The sequence below is a fragment of the Panthera tigris genome, chromosome B2, assembly GCF_018350195.1.
Source record: "Panthera tigris isolate Pti1 chromosome B2, P.tigris_Pti1_mat1.1, whole genome shotgun sequence".
In the NCBI taxonomy this organism is placed as follows: domain Eukaryota; kingdom Metazoa; phylum Chordata; class Mammalia; order Carnivora; family Felidae; genus Panthera; species Panthera tigris.
Window position 1 is genome coordinate 15,836,018 of NC_056664.1, and position 15,458 is coordinate 15,851,475.

Genomic DNA, 15,458 nt, shown 5'->3' on the forward strand with positions numbered 1-15,458 from the left:
TCCTGGCTCTGCCACTTACTGTCTGTTTTCGGGCAAGTGACATCACCTCCCTGAACCATCATTTTCTCCTCAGTAAAGTGGTGGTTGTCTACGTTTCAGATGTAACAGAACTGCATTTCAATAAACCATCCAGACAGAGTCAACGTACCAGCAGGTTGTTGTGGGATTTCCATGAGATCATGTGCAAAAGATGTCAATGCAGTGTTGGTTACACAGCAGACTGTTGGTCCGCTGAGGTCAGTTCTGTTCCCCTCACCTGAGCCTTACACAGCAGGGGCTGTGTAGGATCCCACAGCGAGCTTGCTAAAAGGCAGGCGCATGAACCTGTATCACCAATAGCCTCCCGCCCGCGTTGGGAGAGCATCAGAACTTCTTAGCAGGGATTATCTCCTTCTTACTCTCCTAGCTCTATTGAGACATAATTTACATACCATAACGTTCACCCATTTTAAGTGCATGGGCCAATGAATTTTAGTATAGTTGCAGAGTTGAATTACCATCACCACAATCTAATTTTTGAACATTTCCAACATCCTAAAAGAAGACACGTGTCCATTTGCCATTACTACTTATTCCCTCCCTCACCCTGTGCAAACACTGATCAGCGTTCTGCCTTTTTCGGCCACTTCGTAGAACCACACAATACATGGGCTGTTTTCCCGGCCCTGTTTACTTCTCCAGGCTCGCACCTTACCAGTCGCCCATCCCCCCACCTGCCATGACAGCAAAACAATTCTTTTCAGTTCCCTGAGTTTCCACAGTTTACACTTTTCTGCCTCCAGCCCTATCCATGCGCACCCCCCTCTGCCTACAACAGCCTCTACGCATCCTTCAGGGCTCAGCTGAGGCTCTGCTCTTTTCCGGAAGTCTTTGACAGGTGCTTTCCTGGCTCCTGATTCTATAGCTCGTCATGCTACATTATAACTGCCTGTTTGTCTGCGATCCCTGTAAGCCTTGAGAAAGTAGCACTTGCAATCTATCTTATTCATCCCTGTATCCTTAGGATCTTGCATGGTACCTGGTACTCTAGCTATTTATCGATAGGATGGATTTAAAAAGCGTCTCCACTTTGTTCAGACTTCTTTTTTGCTAAATTCAGAGAAGCTAAACTAAGGCTGAAATATCAGACATTTCCTGGGTCTGTTTGGTACCAACATATTACTAGGGATAGTTGGGGGGATGTGTGCATACAAATGTGTTATATATCAAGAAATATATAGCGTTATACAGCATTTCCTTCTCCTTGACTAATTTCTGAACAAAACATGGCTGAATGACTTACGCAATATTCTACGTAATCCGGGAAATAGTTCCACCTGGGGTAGGTTGGGAAGGCTCATTCTTAAATCTCTATTGAGTCATGTTTTAACCTTTGTACAGAAGGTATGTACTGAACTATCAAAAAAACAAAAAAACAAACACGGGGAGCCTGGATGGCTCAGTCAGTTAAGCCTCCAACTTCGGCTCAAGTCGTGATCTCATGGTTTTATGGGTTCGAGCCCCGTGTCGGGCTCTGTGCCGACGGCTCGGAGCCTGGAGCCTGCTTCGGATTCTGTGTCTCCCTCTGTCTCTGCCCCTCCCCTGCTTGAACTCTCTCTCTCTCTCTCTCAAAAATAAATAAACATTAAAAAAAACACAAAAAAGTAAAATTAATTTCAAACTAATGTTTTCTAATACAGTCAGTTTCTGCTTGGGGCAGTAGGGGATGATATATGCTGTAGGGGTGATATATGCTCCCGAAGACTGGGAGGAAGCCTGAAGTCTAAGTAGTAACAAGAACTCAGACAAAAGTAGATTTGTAACGAGGCCAAGAGATGCGTTCCAGGCTAGTGTCGGGTGACAATGAAATTAGAGAAGAAACAAGGAAAGGGGTTCCTGAAGCGTTTCCTCACACACTGGCTGGTTTGCGCTCCTTACCCTGATATGTGAGAGAACAAAGTGAACTCCAAGTACACAGATGAGCTTCCAATAGGGTAGTGCCCTGAGGGACAAGAGAGATCTCATCGTGACTGTCCAGACCGTGTCTGTTCTATTACTGATCGTGCTACTGACCATTGCTACACAGTTTCAGTTCATGGAGACGTATGGTTAAGAAGAAAATGTACGCAATGATGGTTGTTCCGGTCAGTTTAGATTCATGCCTATGAACTACCCATAGCATAAAATGGGAAATATTAACATGGCGTCCAAAATTTCAGTTCTTTACAGCCTGTTATAAATACTTCCAGCAAAAAAAGGAGGGGGAGAGGGTGGGATTAGAATGGCTTTTTGGTGGATTAAATTTAACTTCTAAAATATGCTGTATACTTAAGTCCACTTCTTTGGGATTTAATACTCAAACAACTGGAGGGGCTCCTGGGTGGCTCGGTGGGTTCAGTGTCTAACATCCGCTCAGTACATGATCTCGCAGTTCGTGGGTTCGAGCCCTACGTTGGGCTCTGTGCTGACAGCTCGGAGCCTGGAGCCTGCTTCGGATTCTGTGTCTCCCTCTCTCTCTGACCCTCCCCCGCTCACACTCTGTCTCTCTCTAAAAAATAAATAAACATTAACAAAAATAAAAAAAATACTACAATGACTGGTTATTAGACAAATTGGGTCTGCATAAATAGGAATATATTCTTTTCTATCTTGCCATAGTTTTGTTATCAAAAAGTAGGAGCGAGCTTAAGAAGTGAGCGCGGCTGTTGGCTAATTATTGGGAGAATGGGAAGTTCAGCTTCACCTAGGTGAAAACTGAACTAATTCTGATTGGCAGGTATTCTCTCCTGGTTAGGGATACAATATTTAATTACCCCAACCACAGCACATGCAGTTACTTCGGGGTGCATTCTGTGACTCATCCAACAAGGTCCACTGGGGTGCAGTTACGAGCAGAATCAGACGTTCCTCAGAGGCAATATTACAGGGGCGCCTGGGTGGCTCAGCAGGTTAAGTGTCTGACTTTGGCTTCAGCTCAGGTCATGATCTCGAGGTCTGTGAATTAGAGCCCCACGTCCTCTGCACTGGCAGCATGGAGCCTGCTTCAGATTCTCTGTCTCCCTCTCTCTCTTTCTCTCTCTCTCAAAAATAAATAAATAAACATTAAAAAAATAGAAGTGGGGCACCTGGGTGGCTCAGTTGGTTAAGTGTCCAACTCTGGGTTTCGGCTCAGGTCATGATCTCACGGTTCGTGGGATCGAACCCCACAATGGGCTCTGTGCTGACAGGGCGGAGCCTGCTCGGGATTCTCTCTCCCTCTCTCTCTGCCCCTCCCCTGCTTGCTCTCTCTCTTTCTCTCTCTCTCAAAAATAAACATTAAAACATTTTTTTAATTAAAAAAAGAAGTAATATGACATCTTAAGTGCAGGATTCTGAATTCTCAAATATGCGTCTAAGTCCTTGAGCATATCAAACATTTTTTTTCTTTTGAGTCTCAATGTTGGTTGTACCCACAGTCCTATCTGTAGCTCACCTATCAGAGGAAACAGGGAGAACCTTTGTAGGGGTGAGAATACACGATGGTTTGCTAAATTTTCACAGCTGAATGTGAACTCTGCAGTCAGCACATCTAGAATCTAAAGCATTTGCCTCTTTCTTTTATCAGCAACATAGAAATGGGCCCTTAAGATGCTTATTAGAGGAGTCAAGTGTGAGTTTATTGCAACTGAATACTCACCTAAGACTCAGGCAAGACACCTGGTTTTGAGAGAGGCAGCCTTGAACTATCGCTTTGATTTCTCCAGGTCAGAACTCCTCAATGTCGGCTGTCCATTAGGATCACCTGCGGTGCTTTAGAAATTCCCTACATCCAAGTAGGGATTTGACTTAGAATTTTTTTAAAGGCTTCCCGGGCTCATGAACCACTATTCTAGAACCTTGCTTCTTCTCCAAGTGTGGTTTGTATGGGCATGACCTGGGAGACTCTTAGAAATGAAGTCCCGGGGCGCCTGGGTGGCTCAGTCAAGTGGCCGACTTCGGCTCAGGTCATGATCTCACGGTCCGTGGGTTCGAGCCCCGCGTCGGGCTCTGTGCTGACAGCTCAGAGCCTGGAGCCTGTTTCGGATTCTGTGTCTCCCTCTCTCTGACCCTCCCCCATTCATGCTCTGTCTCTCTCTGTCTCAAAAATAAATAAATGTTAAAAAAAAAAATTAAAAAAAAAAAAAGAAATGAAGTCCCTTGAGCCCCACGTCATACCTGTTAAATCAAAATCTGCATGTTTGGCGAGATTCCCAGGTGATTCTAATACATTTGAACGTTCGTGAACTGCCTTTTTAAACATAAGGTTCCATAGGCTCTTTGTTTGTGTTGTCAGATCATCAAAGAGCAGCAGGCCAGCCGAACTCTCTGGTGAATGAGTTCCGGTTTCATGATTTGTCTGAGGATCAGTATGGCCCATTGGGGTCAGTTACACAATTCCCGTCAAGGACATTTTCCCATTATATACCCAATAGTCCCCATGCAAGAATCCGTGCCATAAAAGTCCTTTAACATTTCAATGGCAGAAAAAGCTCATGTCACCAGATGAATTAACGGTCCACGGGAATTTCGAGACGGCATCCTGGCGAAATCTTTGAAACGGATTTCGGAGGAACCATCAGTAGCTGCGCCTGGGAAGGTCTCCAGTTACACCTGGGCTTCAGTACCCATCTCCCTGGGATTAAACTGCAGGCCAGGGGTCATAACTGGGAAGAGTGGGGAGTGGTGGCTCTCCAAGTGGTGTCCTGGGACGAGCAGATCACCTGGAGGGCTTATTAGGAATACAAGTTCTCAGGTCACCCCCGGGCCTGCTGAAGCAGAAACTCTGAGGATGGGGCCTCCATGATTCCGATGGACATGGAATTTGAGAACCACTCGAAGCAGATGTGAGGGAGGCTCAGAGAACTTTCATTTCTAGCAATTTCCCAAGTGAAGCTGATCAGGGAACTTAGGTTAAACACCCACCCCCCCCTCAGTGGGGCACCTGGGTGGCTCAGCCGGCTAAGCGTCCGACTCTTGCTTTCAGCTCAGGTCATGATCTCGTGGTTCGCAAGTTCGAGCCCCACATCAGACTCTTAGCTGTCAGCATGGAGCCCGCTTTGGATCCCCTGTCCGTCCCCCCCCCCCCCCACCCCCGCCACTTGCTCCCTCTCTCAAAAATAAATATTAAAAAAAGATCAAAAACTGCCCGATGAAGAGCAATGAAAGAGAAAGCAACATAAACTTGACTTTACGTAAAAGCTACTTTAGGGGCACCTAGGTGGCTCAGTCGATTAAGCTCTGACTTCGGCTCAGGTCATGATCTTGCAGTTTGTGAGTTCAAGCCCTGCGTCGGGCTCTGTGCTGACAGCTCAGAGCCTGGAGCCTGCTTCGGATTCTGTGTCTCTCCCCCTCTCTCTCTACCCCTCCTCCACTTGTGCTCTCTCTCTATCAAAAAATGAATAAGTGTAAAAAAAAATTAAAAAAAAACTAACTTAGGAGGCTTCAATTCTGGGAATTTTAGTTCATTAAAAAAAAAAAAACTCAAAAATAATGGGATTATTTTTTTTTTTTTACTATCCCTGAAGTTAGTAGCTCCTTTGAAGCTACTATTTTCCAAGCTCGATTATGAAATTCTACCTTGGGTTTTTAAGGGCTAAGATACTAACAAGATTTCAGTAGAGAAGTTATATGCTGAATTATCATTTAGCAAATGGAATGTGGTGAAAGGGTATGAAAATCTAAGAAAGGGAAGGAGTTTGAGCGGAAATCACAGAAGCCAGTGGTCACCTTCCCCTTGGGTTATTTTCCCTGAAGGATTGTATTATTCTAGTGAGTGAGACAGGCACGCAGTGCAGATTCCCCAAAGGCATCATAAGGTCGGCTCTGTCAGCTTTGGAAATCTCGATTTCCAGGGCTCTGCCCCCCCACCCCCCGCCCCCCAATCCAGAACCTCTGCTCAGGCATCTGTTAGCTCTTGGCAAAACAGCCCTTCCTGTTTTCAAGATAATGTTTTAAAATGGCTCATAAAAGGTTTCTTGGACATAACCAGTCCTTGCAAAGCAGCATTTTGATGATTAAACTATACATGAATCAGAAACATATGGAGTGAATGAATTTCCCTCGGGTTTGGCAAAACGCACCTTGGACTTTATTCCGTCCAGAATATTTGAAAGACGGTTTCGAGTGTTTGTGGAATCAAACAAACACGGCTTCGCTCTTCCCAGTTCCCTTTTATGTTCTAGCAGTTTAAGAAGAGGACAAAGATTTCTCCGGGTTTGCCTTCGCCTTTGTTCCTACCGTTACCAGACATCTACACAAACGCAGCTTTTGCTCACCTAAGGGTTGCGGCTGAACGAGGACAGAGTACAGTTACCAGATGCATTCCAACTCTCTCTTCTGGTTTCTGAATGGTTCAAGAGGTTTCTTTTTAATTCATAAAGGAAGGGTTTCATACTTGGGTTATTTCAAAGAATGGAAAGTCCCTTGGAGGTGAACTCTTTCCTGCTTGCCTGCAGAGATTCAAGCTCTCTATTCCAAGCTCTCTATTCTTGTAGCCTCCGGCATTTGAACTCTGTGGGCAGAGGTGTTTGGATGAAACAGCACAGCTCTGGAGAGCCCCTCTGTGTGGTCAGAAAGATTGCTCAACTTCTGGACATCTTGGAGGGGCTTTTCAGAAAGTAGGAGGGAGCCCAGGATTCTGGTGGGTTTTTTTCCCCCTATTATATATCATTAATATGTTTTTGAATATAACAAACAACTCGTGCCCTTTTTTGATGAAGCCCCCTCTGCATGTAGAAACTATTCCTTTCCCAGGCCCAGTACCGTTGGGAAATAACGCTTAATACCTAAGTATCAGGGGAATATTTAATTTCTTCATACCTCAGGGTCGTAGACAAAGAAGTCTCAGGGATCTGGATTTGGGAAAGTTAAAGAGGGACTTCATACCTTTAAAAAAGTTCAAAGATAATCGATTTGGGAGATGAAATGCAAAACAGGGACCATGTCTTTTGTGTCGCGTTATCCAAATCTAACATACAAATAGCATAATTGTGTTTTCCCTATTAATGAGCAATCTGTCAATAAACCATAAGTCTATTAATGTGAAATGCAGAAGCGATTAGGAGAATTGTTGCCAAGTAACATGAATTGTATTCTTGGAAACCTTGAAATCTTCAAACTTTTTTATGAAACGGCACAACCTACCGACATAACATGCTCAACTTCGGCAGCCATTAAATAATTTTACTATCCCTTTGTGACACTGAGGGGGGAGAAGAAGAAAGAAAAGAAACCTAAAGGATGGGAGAGAAAACAACATTCCTGTGGGACAGAAGAATTTGAACAAAAACAGGAAGGTAGGAATATCTGTGGTGCAAAGAGAAAATATTGGAAAAAAATAAAATTAAAAACAAGAAACTAGAGAACGAGACAGGGTATCATTAGCCTTAATGCTTCTCTTCCTCCAAGGTCTCAAACTCCAAAACTTCGCCCTGTTATTCCAACCTCCAAGGTCACTCTGCCTGGGCTTGAATTCCCTGTTCCGTGTATAAGCAAGGTGCCCCTTGGCAAGTTGCTTTAGTTCTTTGAGCTCACTCTCCTCATCTGTAAAATGGGCATCATAGTCACTGCCTCGGGACTTTTGCACGGATTAAGTGAGCTTGCTCAGGTAGAGTCTCTCAGTAGCACCTGGACTATACGAACGCTCAGAAAATAACAGCTGGCATCTCTGTTCTCAGACCCCGGTCCTTAAGCCCTGCTGCACCTGCTGCTTACCCTTCCTACAATCTCCCAACCACCCACCACCTCCTGCTGACTTCAGAGTCCTCCTGGACCCCTGCCTCCCCTTTGCCCTTCATATGCAATCAGTGGCCAAGTCCTGTTGATTCCACTTCCTCCATTTTTCCTCGCTATCACCTGATCCAGACCTTTGCTAAGTCATTACAAGTGGATGGCATTGCACAATGAGACACCAGTCTGGCAGACTGGGTTCATGCTTGCTGTCTAGGCTCCAGCAAGGTCCTTACCTTCTCCCAGCCTTAGTTGACTCTAACTCTGTGCGAAGGAGATTACTATAGGATTCTCAATATTCAAGTAGCCCTCTTCTGTAAAGTCAGGGTGAACACTCAATTACTGAATACAGAACCATTGCTCCTGGGGGAAATGTACGGTAAGATTCCTGCGAGCCTCTGGTCACAATGTTTTCACCAACTGATCAATTTATACCTTGTATTAAGTGTGTTTCTGTTTGAAGACCTCTTAGTATCTATTGCTGATTCATTAACCTTGAACTTGGCCCACAGCACTATAACTCATTCCTGAACGAAGCTCATCAAACACATATTTTCTCCATAAGCATGCCGCAGACTTGTTGTGCTCAAGAACACAAGACAACACTTCAGCACTATACTTGGGGACTATTTTATTTTTTATTTTTTTATTATTAAATTTTTAAAGTTTATTTATATGAGAGAGAGAGAGGCAGAGCGTGAGCAGGGGAGGGTCAGAGAGAGAGGGAGACGCAGAATCCGAAGGAGGTTCCAGGCTCTGAGCTGTCTGCACAGAGCCCGACGCAGGGCTTGAACTCACGAACCACAAGGTGTGAGATCACAACCTGAGCTGAAGTCAGACGCTTAACCGACTGAGCCACCCAGGCGCCCCAAACTTGGGGACCATTTTACAGCAGAGTTACCAACAAAAAGCAAAACAAAACAAAACAAAACAAAACACCATGAACAACATGAGACTAAACAGACCATGAAAACACCACTTGTTTACAGTATGAAGCCGAAACACGAGAGCAGAGTGTCCCCTTCTTCGATTTTCAGTTGGAAATATACATGTGGGGCAAAATTTTTGTGCTGCTCTGCACATGCCCACGGATGACGGAAAGCATCACGAGTATTGGGGTTACAAATAAATTGAGTGAATAAGCGAATGTGCAAGTACAGAACCCACGAATGACGCGGATCAAGTCGATTTGCACCTACCTGGCTATTTGCACCTACCTCGCAGGTCTCCTGGGCGGGTCAAAGAAAATGCTCAGAAAGTAATATCTAAAGGAAATGTTCAGCAACCACTAGGCACTCAGCAAGTGAGAGCTACTTGCTATTAGTATCATCATCATTATTAACCATTGTTTGGTTCGCCACCCGTGCAATAACATTGTAACTGACTGTTGCACTCCTCTCTCTCCATTCACCCTATCCTTCGCGTATTTCTAAGCTCCGACCATGTCATTCTCTGCTTGATATTCAAGTTCTCTCCAGTGAATGTACAACTGGTCGCCTTCTTTCTACCCGCTCCTCTCCTAAAACGGGCCTGCTCACCCACCTCAGGTACCATTTTGCTTCCCACGTACTCCAGCTCTCCTCTATTGGGAATTTTCTCCTCCTCCCCATCTGCACTGAAATACACCAGTTCATCCCTCAAGACCTTGGTTAAAAACATTCCCAAAGCCATCTTTAGGGGCGCCTGGGTGGCTCAGTCGGTTAAGTGGCCGACTCTTGATTTCAACTAAGGTCCTGATCTCACGGTTATGGGACCGAGCCCCGCGTCAGGCTCTGCGCTGACCGTGCAGAACCTGCTTGGGATTCTCTCTCTCCCTCTCTCTCTCTACCTCTCCCTCCTTCCCTCCCTCTCTCTCCCTCTCTCAAAGTAAATAAACACTAAAAATAAAAACAAAAACAAAAACAAAAAACAGAAAACATTCCTGAAGCCCTCTCTAGCTAGAATTATCTTTTTTTTTCAACCTCAGTAACCATTTTTTCTGTTCTCATGAAGCTGCCAGTTCTGGATCTTATTAAAACTTTTACATACGTGATTTATTTCTCTAGATACAATAGATCTGATTCATCTTTTCTTACCCTGCAAAACAGGGTTCTTGGTTCAGTAACCAGTAAGTGCTTACCGATTAAATACAATAACAACGATGACAACAAAAACCCCAAGGTAGTGATTTTTTGCTTTATCAAAAAACAAACAAGAACAAAAAAACCAAAAAAAAAAAAAAACCCACATTCTTCACTTGGGAAGTTCTATATGTGAACAAACCAACTTAAACAAGAGTTCCTAATTTATGTTCCTAATTTATACGAAAGCCAAAGAGAACCAATGTTAATTTTTTCTTGAGGTCTGATGGCTTGTTCCTGATTGTGTATCCTTATAACTTTTCAGGCTCCAGGTCCTTTTTTGGGCAAGTCATGAACCTTAAAATCAGTGCTAAGTAATCCTTATTCTGACATATTCTGAATTGTATCCCGGTTTCAACAGCCTCTTTCTAATAACCCAGACAAGAGAACTCGCCACATGGAGACAACACCACACCCAAACAGCTTGAAGACTGGGCAGACTCATTTAGCTTGCTGACCCTTTCCTTCCTCTGCCTCTGAAAGGGATCCCATTAGAGGGGGAAATCCGTCCACTAAGGATTCAGTGTGTTCTCGTTTGTGCCAAGACAGCACCAGGAGCAGACTCAGGAGGTATGGTCATGATGCTTGGGGAACCGATCCTTTCCCCTTGGGCATGCAGGCGTATCTTTTTTTTTTTTTTTTTTAAAGCAAAAGGACCCAACAGGGTATTTTACGAGTCACTAAATGTGTGCTTCCTTGTCCCTTCCAATATAATTTTTCACTACCATCGTTTTTGTTTGCTTGTTTGTTTTTTAAATCTAGGTATGCCTTGTTTGCAGGATTTCCTCATGTTTCCTGTTGGGATGTGCCCTCCCGGAGTGTGCAAATGGTCACCGAAAGGGGCGGTTGTGAGGGGTAAGGGGCGAGAGGAAGGCAGGGAGCACGCCCACTCTTAGCTGCAGACACTGAGAATCACCTGCTCCTCGCCTGTTACCACTTTCTCTTCCGTGCCTTTTCATGCCTGTGACTTTAGAAGAGGTGTCAGTCCCCCTGCGCTTCCCATATTTGTGGGGACATCTCAGCCATCAGCCGGGCCTCGTTTCTCTTCTCTGAAATCAATGATCTCAAATTTAAAAAGAAAGTGATATGTAGGGGCGCCTGGGTGTCTCAGTCGGTTAAGCGTCCGACTTTGGCTCCGGTCATGATCTCACAGTTCGTGAGTTCGAGCCCCACATCGGGCTCTGTGCTGACAGCTCGGAGCCTGGAGCCCTGCTTTGGATTCTGTGTCTCCCTCCCTCTCTGTCCTCCCCCACTCACTCTCTCTCTCTCTCTCTCAAAAATAAACATTTAAAAATTAATTTAAAAAATTAAAAAATTAAGCAAGTGATATGTAAACATCACTTACAAACCATCTGCCTCTCGACTCACAAATTCTGTTTCAGGAGTAAATAAATGTACGTGTGTGTATTTCAGGCAACCGTGTAACTGAATGTCACTGTTCATACTGACTGAGAGCAGGGAGGGCTGCAGACTGACTGAAGTCTGCACGATCACTCTGAACACGTCAGGACCCCGGATGGCAGGACCAATCTCCGACTTCCTTTACGAGACAGAACATTGAAAGGAAGTGGGAAATTAGCCAGGGAAATGCCACAGTCCTTCTGACCTCGAAGGAGCTTCTAATTCCAAACAATTAAATCCATTCTCTGAGAACATCTGTCACCATAGAGATGCAACCTCGACAGGGACAGTCTGCTAATTCTTGGACAGAACACCTGGGAGGAAGTCAGAACTCAAGCTCCGTGCTTCCCCTCTTAGTAGAAATACCCCAGGAAGTCAAGCTCCTCTGAATCTGGAGCCACGTCTCCCAGACCACTTTCCCTGATGTCTCTCCATGGAGATTTTGGAGATTGTATTTTCCTTCAGGGATCTAATAAATTTCTAAAACAAGAACATACCTTTTAATGAGCTTTCTTAGTTGATAGAGGTTATGGGCTGAATTGTGTGCCCTCCAGATCCACAGGATGAAGCCCTAACCCCCAGTACTGAGGGCACTTTGACGATGGCCCCCCCTCAGAATGCGACTGTATTTAGAGATAAGGTCTATAGGGAGGTAATCAAAGTTAAAGGAGGTCATATGGGCAGAGCCCTAATCCCCTCAGACCCGTGTCTTTATCAGAAGAGGAAGATGGGTGCCTGGGTGGCTCAGTCAGTTAAGCATCCGACTTTAGCTCAGGTCATGAGCTCGTGGTTCCTGGGTTTGAACCCAGCATCGGGCTCTGTGCTGACAGCTCGGGGCCTGGAGCCCGCTTCGGATTCTGGGTCTCCCTCTCTCTCTGCCCCTCCCCTGCTCATGCTCTATGTCTCTTAAAAATAAATAGAACATTAAAAATTAGAAAAAAAAAAGAAGAGGAAGAGACACCAGGGATGTGCGTGCGCGTGGACACATGCACACACGCACGCGCACGCGCACACACACACACACACACACACACATCTGAGGGCACAGAAAGAAGGCCACCATATTCAAGCCAAGGAGAGAGGTCTCGGGAGAAACCAAACTGCCAACACCACCACCTTGGAGTTGGGCCTCCAGAGCCATCAGACAATAAGGTTCTGCTGTTTAAGCCTCTCCTTCTGAGCCTTTGTGTTACAGTCACCCTAGCAAATGGATACAGCAGTTATAGGTTATGCATTAGCTATAGATTATCCACAGTGATTTTCTTCTGTATCCCTAAGAAGAAAATCCCGTTTTTTGGTAACATACACGTTCCTTCCTTTTTGTCGATTTTCTTTAATCCTAAATAGTTATTAAAACCTCTTGATAGGCCCAGCTAACATTCAAGTTCTAAACATTGTTGAGGGAATAGTCGAAGGTTCTGGTCATCTCTTCAGTTTTGTTTTTTTTTTTTAATGTTTATTTAGTTTTGAGAGAGAGAGAGAGAGAGAGAGAGAGAGAGAGAGAATGAGCAGGGGAGGGGCAGAGAGAGAGACACACACACAAAATCTGAAGCAGGCTCCAGGCTCTGAGCTGTCAGCACAGAGCCCGATGCGGGGCTCTAACTCACGAACCGTGAGATCATGCCCTGAGCTGAAATCGGACGCTTAACCGACTAAGCCACCAGGTGCCCCCCATTTCTGTTTGTCTTAATTTTAGACTTTTGTGTTGTCTTTGTGGTGGGTTTCTTAAAAGAAGACACTCTACACCATTCTTCACTCTGCCCTTGTCGGGGAGCAGGGGGGATTTTTATTCACTTTGTTGCCCTGAGAGCCCAGGCTATTCCTGGAGCACCTTTTACGAAATCCCTCTCTCAGCACCTTCCCTGTAACTGTGGATTCTGAATCCTACAGGAAGCAGAATACCCATGGAATGCAAAAAGAAAGGCCTTTTGACATCGTTAGCCTTTAGATTAATTATATGACTGTTTTTGGACTTTTATAGCATGTGATCAGTGGTTGCTTGATGGGAGGCATGAAATCCCCCCCATTCGGAGGCTGCAAGAGAAAATAAAAACAGAGCCCAGAAGGGGCTGCAGGGTCGCAGATTTTGCGCTGTTCCAATTGGAGTGCTGGGGTCATGATCACAACCACCCATCGGCATGAGTTGGCCACGTGGGTAAACACCTTTAGGGGCTCTAAGACCAGCAATTCTAGAGAAAAAAAAATGACACAGCGTAACTAACAGCAAGCTGAAGTGAGGAAAATCAAGTCGGCCGCACCAGACTCCATCCACGGAAAGTGTCCGAGGCTCTCCAGAGACAAGGGCTACCCTGCCTCGGTGGGGCCAGCCCTGGTGTGGTCCCCAGTGGGATCATCAGGAACAGTGCAATCCCACAGGTAGGGCTCAGGGAGCCTGGGGACAGATATCCACCCCCCCACCCCCAGTGCTGCTACGGATGTCCTGTGTGGCTTCAACCAGTTCAATAGACTCTTCCGTGCAAAACGTGGGGACAGTGATTCACAAAAAGGAACAGACATGCTAACAGCTTCATTCCAGAACATTCTGAGGATCCCAAACGTTGTTGTAAAGTTGCACAACATTATTTATTCCTTCCTCTCTGGGATATTAAAAGGAAAACCATGAACTGGTTTCTCAACTGTTTTGTGGTCACTGAAAACATCACAAATCATAACACTAACAACAGTAGCCACTAAAAGTCACAAATCATAACCATAATAATATCAGGTACTGTTTATTCGATGCTACTTATGCGAAACATTGTGCTATGTGCTGTTTTCCTTATATATCACTTTATTCACTTCCCATACAACCTGTGAGTTAACTACTGTTAATATCCGATTTTACAGAGGGAAAAACCGAGGCTTAGAAAGGTCAAGAAGCTTGCCCAAGGTCACTCACTGAATAGGTAGAAGAATTGCAAACGGAGCCCAAGTCAGTGTGAACACAGAAGCCTTATGCTTTTAAACAAAGTCTCCACATTTCTACGGGGACCAGATTTCCCCCTTCCTCTCTGGCCTCTTCTGATCAGCTGTCACATGAGCTACTGAACTGTCCCAGAAGCGGACATCCAAACTTATTATCTTCGTGTCCAAACTGCATTTCCCAGACTGTGCCTCACCCTGAAAGTAACACAAAAATCCTTTGTAACACCACAAGTCCTGGTTCTTGGGGTGGAAAATGTGGGCACCACGATTTAGGCAGATGACCAAATTTGAGTGGATTACAGAGTGCAAGGCAAGGCACTCAACAGTAAAACTAGTCAGGGCACCGTGTCATCTTCTGTGATCTCAAAGGCACTGGTGGATCATATGGTGTCCAGAGGTCACCCTCACGAATCTCGGTCCTCGGTATATTATGGAAATGTAGAAATGCATCCGTTTTCGAGGGGTGGAAATCTGCATAAAAGGCACTCTGTGTGCTGTCATTAATTATTTAAGCGATGCTTTCTGGAGGGACTGCCAAGGCCTGCAAAGGGGGATCCATGAACTGTTCTCTCATATTACGAATATTTGTGATATTACGCTATCTATATTTCACACATGGGCATTAATCAGAAACCTCACCACGTTATCCCATTTGGCTCTGTGGTCATCATTTAGTTGTGCTAAATGGAATCTTTTCCATCCCGAAATGTGCTGGTGATCTCAAAGAATCACTGAATCAGGATCATTTCTTTTTGTGATATCCGAATACTCTCTCATGGCGATCCTTGTGCCCCTCCAAAGAGTTGTTTATATCGGACACGTTTGGCTCATAGAATTTGCCTCAGCCAAGGAGTGAGGTTGCAAAGGGGTAAAAGGCGGCCAAAAACCTGAATATCTCTTCACAAGACATCATTCTGAACACATGTTCCCTTTGGCTTGAACATCACCGTATTTTGTTTAGAGCACCTCAGTGTGGCCAAAAAAGAAACGCAATTCAAAAGGAACCCCTCAAAACTACCGCCTTGCCTATTTCCCGAGTTCTCTAAGAATCCGTGAGAAAAAGAACCCATGGTGGCCGTTCTCGTTCATGCCCAGCAAGCTGTGATCCGTTGCCATATTGATTTTTATCCCCATGCCTCAAACCTCAAAACGCCACAGCCTGAAATGGGGTCTAACCAAACCTTTCTTTTTCCTTCTATTTATTCCCCGGTCCGGTCCGCTTTCTCTTTTGTCATCCACAACTTCTCCCCGGGGCCCACCTCCCCCAGAGTAACAACTGCTTGATCC

The 15,458-nt window shown here is 45.0% G+C and overlaps 1 protein-coding gene across 2 annotated transcripts in view; it reads right to left on the reverse strand.

The window, feature by feature from the left end:
• PHACTR1 (phosphatase and actin regulator 1) overlaps positions 1-15,458 on the reverse strand; it is a 554,037-nt gene that overhangs the window by 293,889 nt on the left and 244,690 nt on the right. The window lies entirely within an intron of this gene.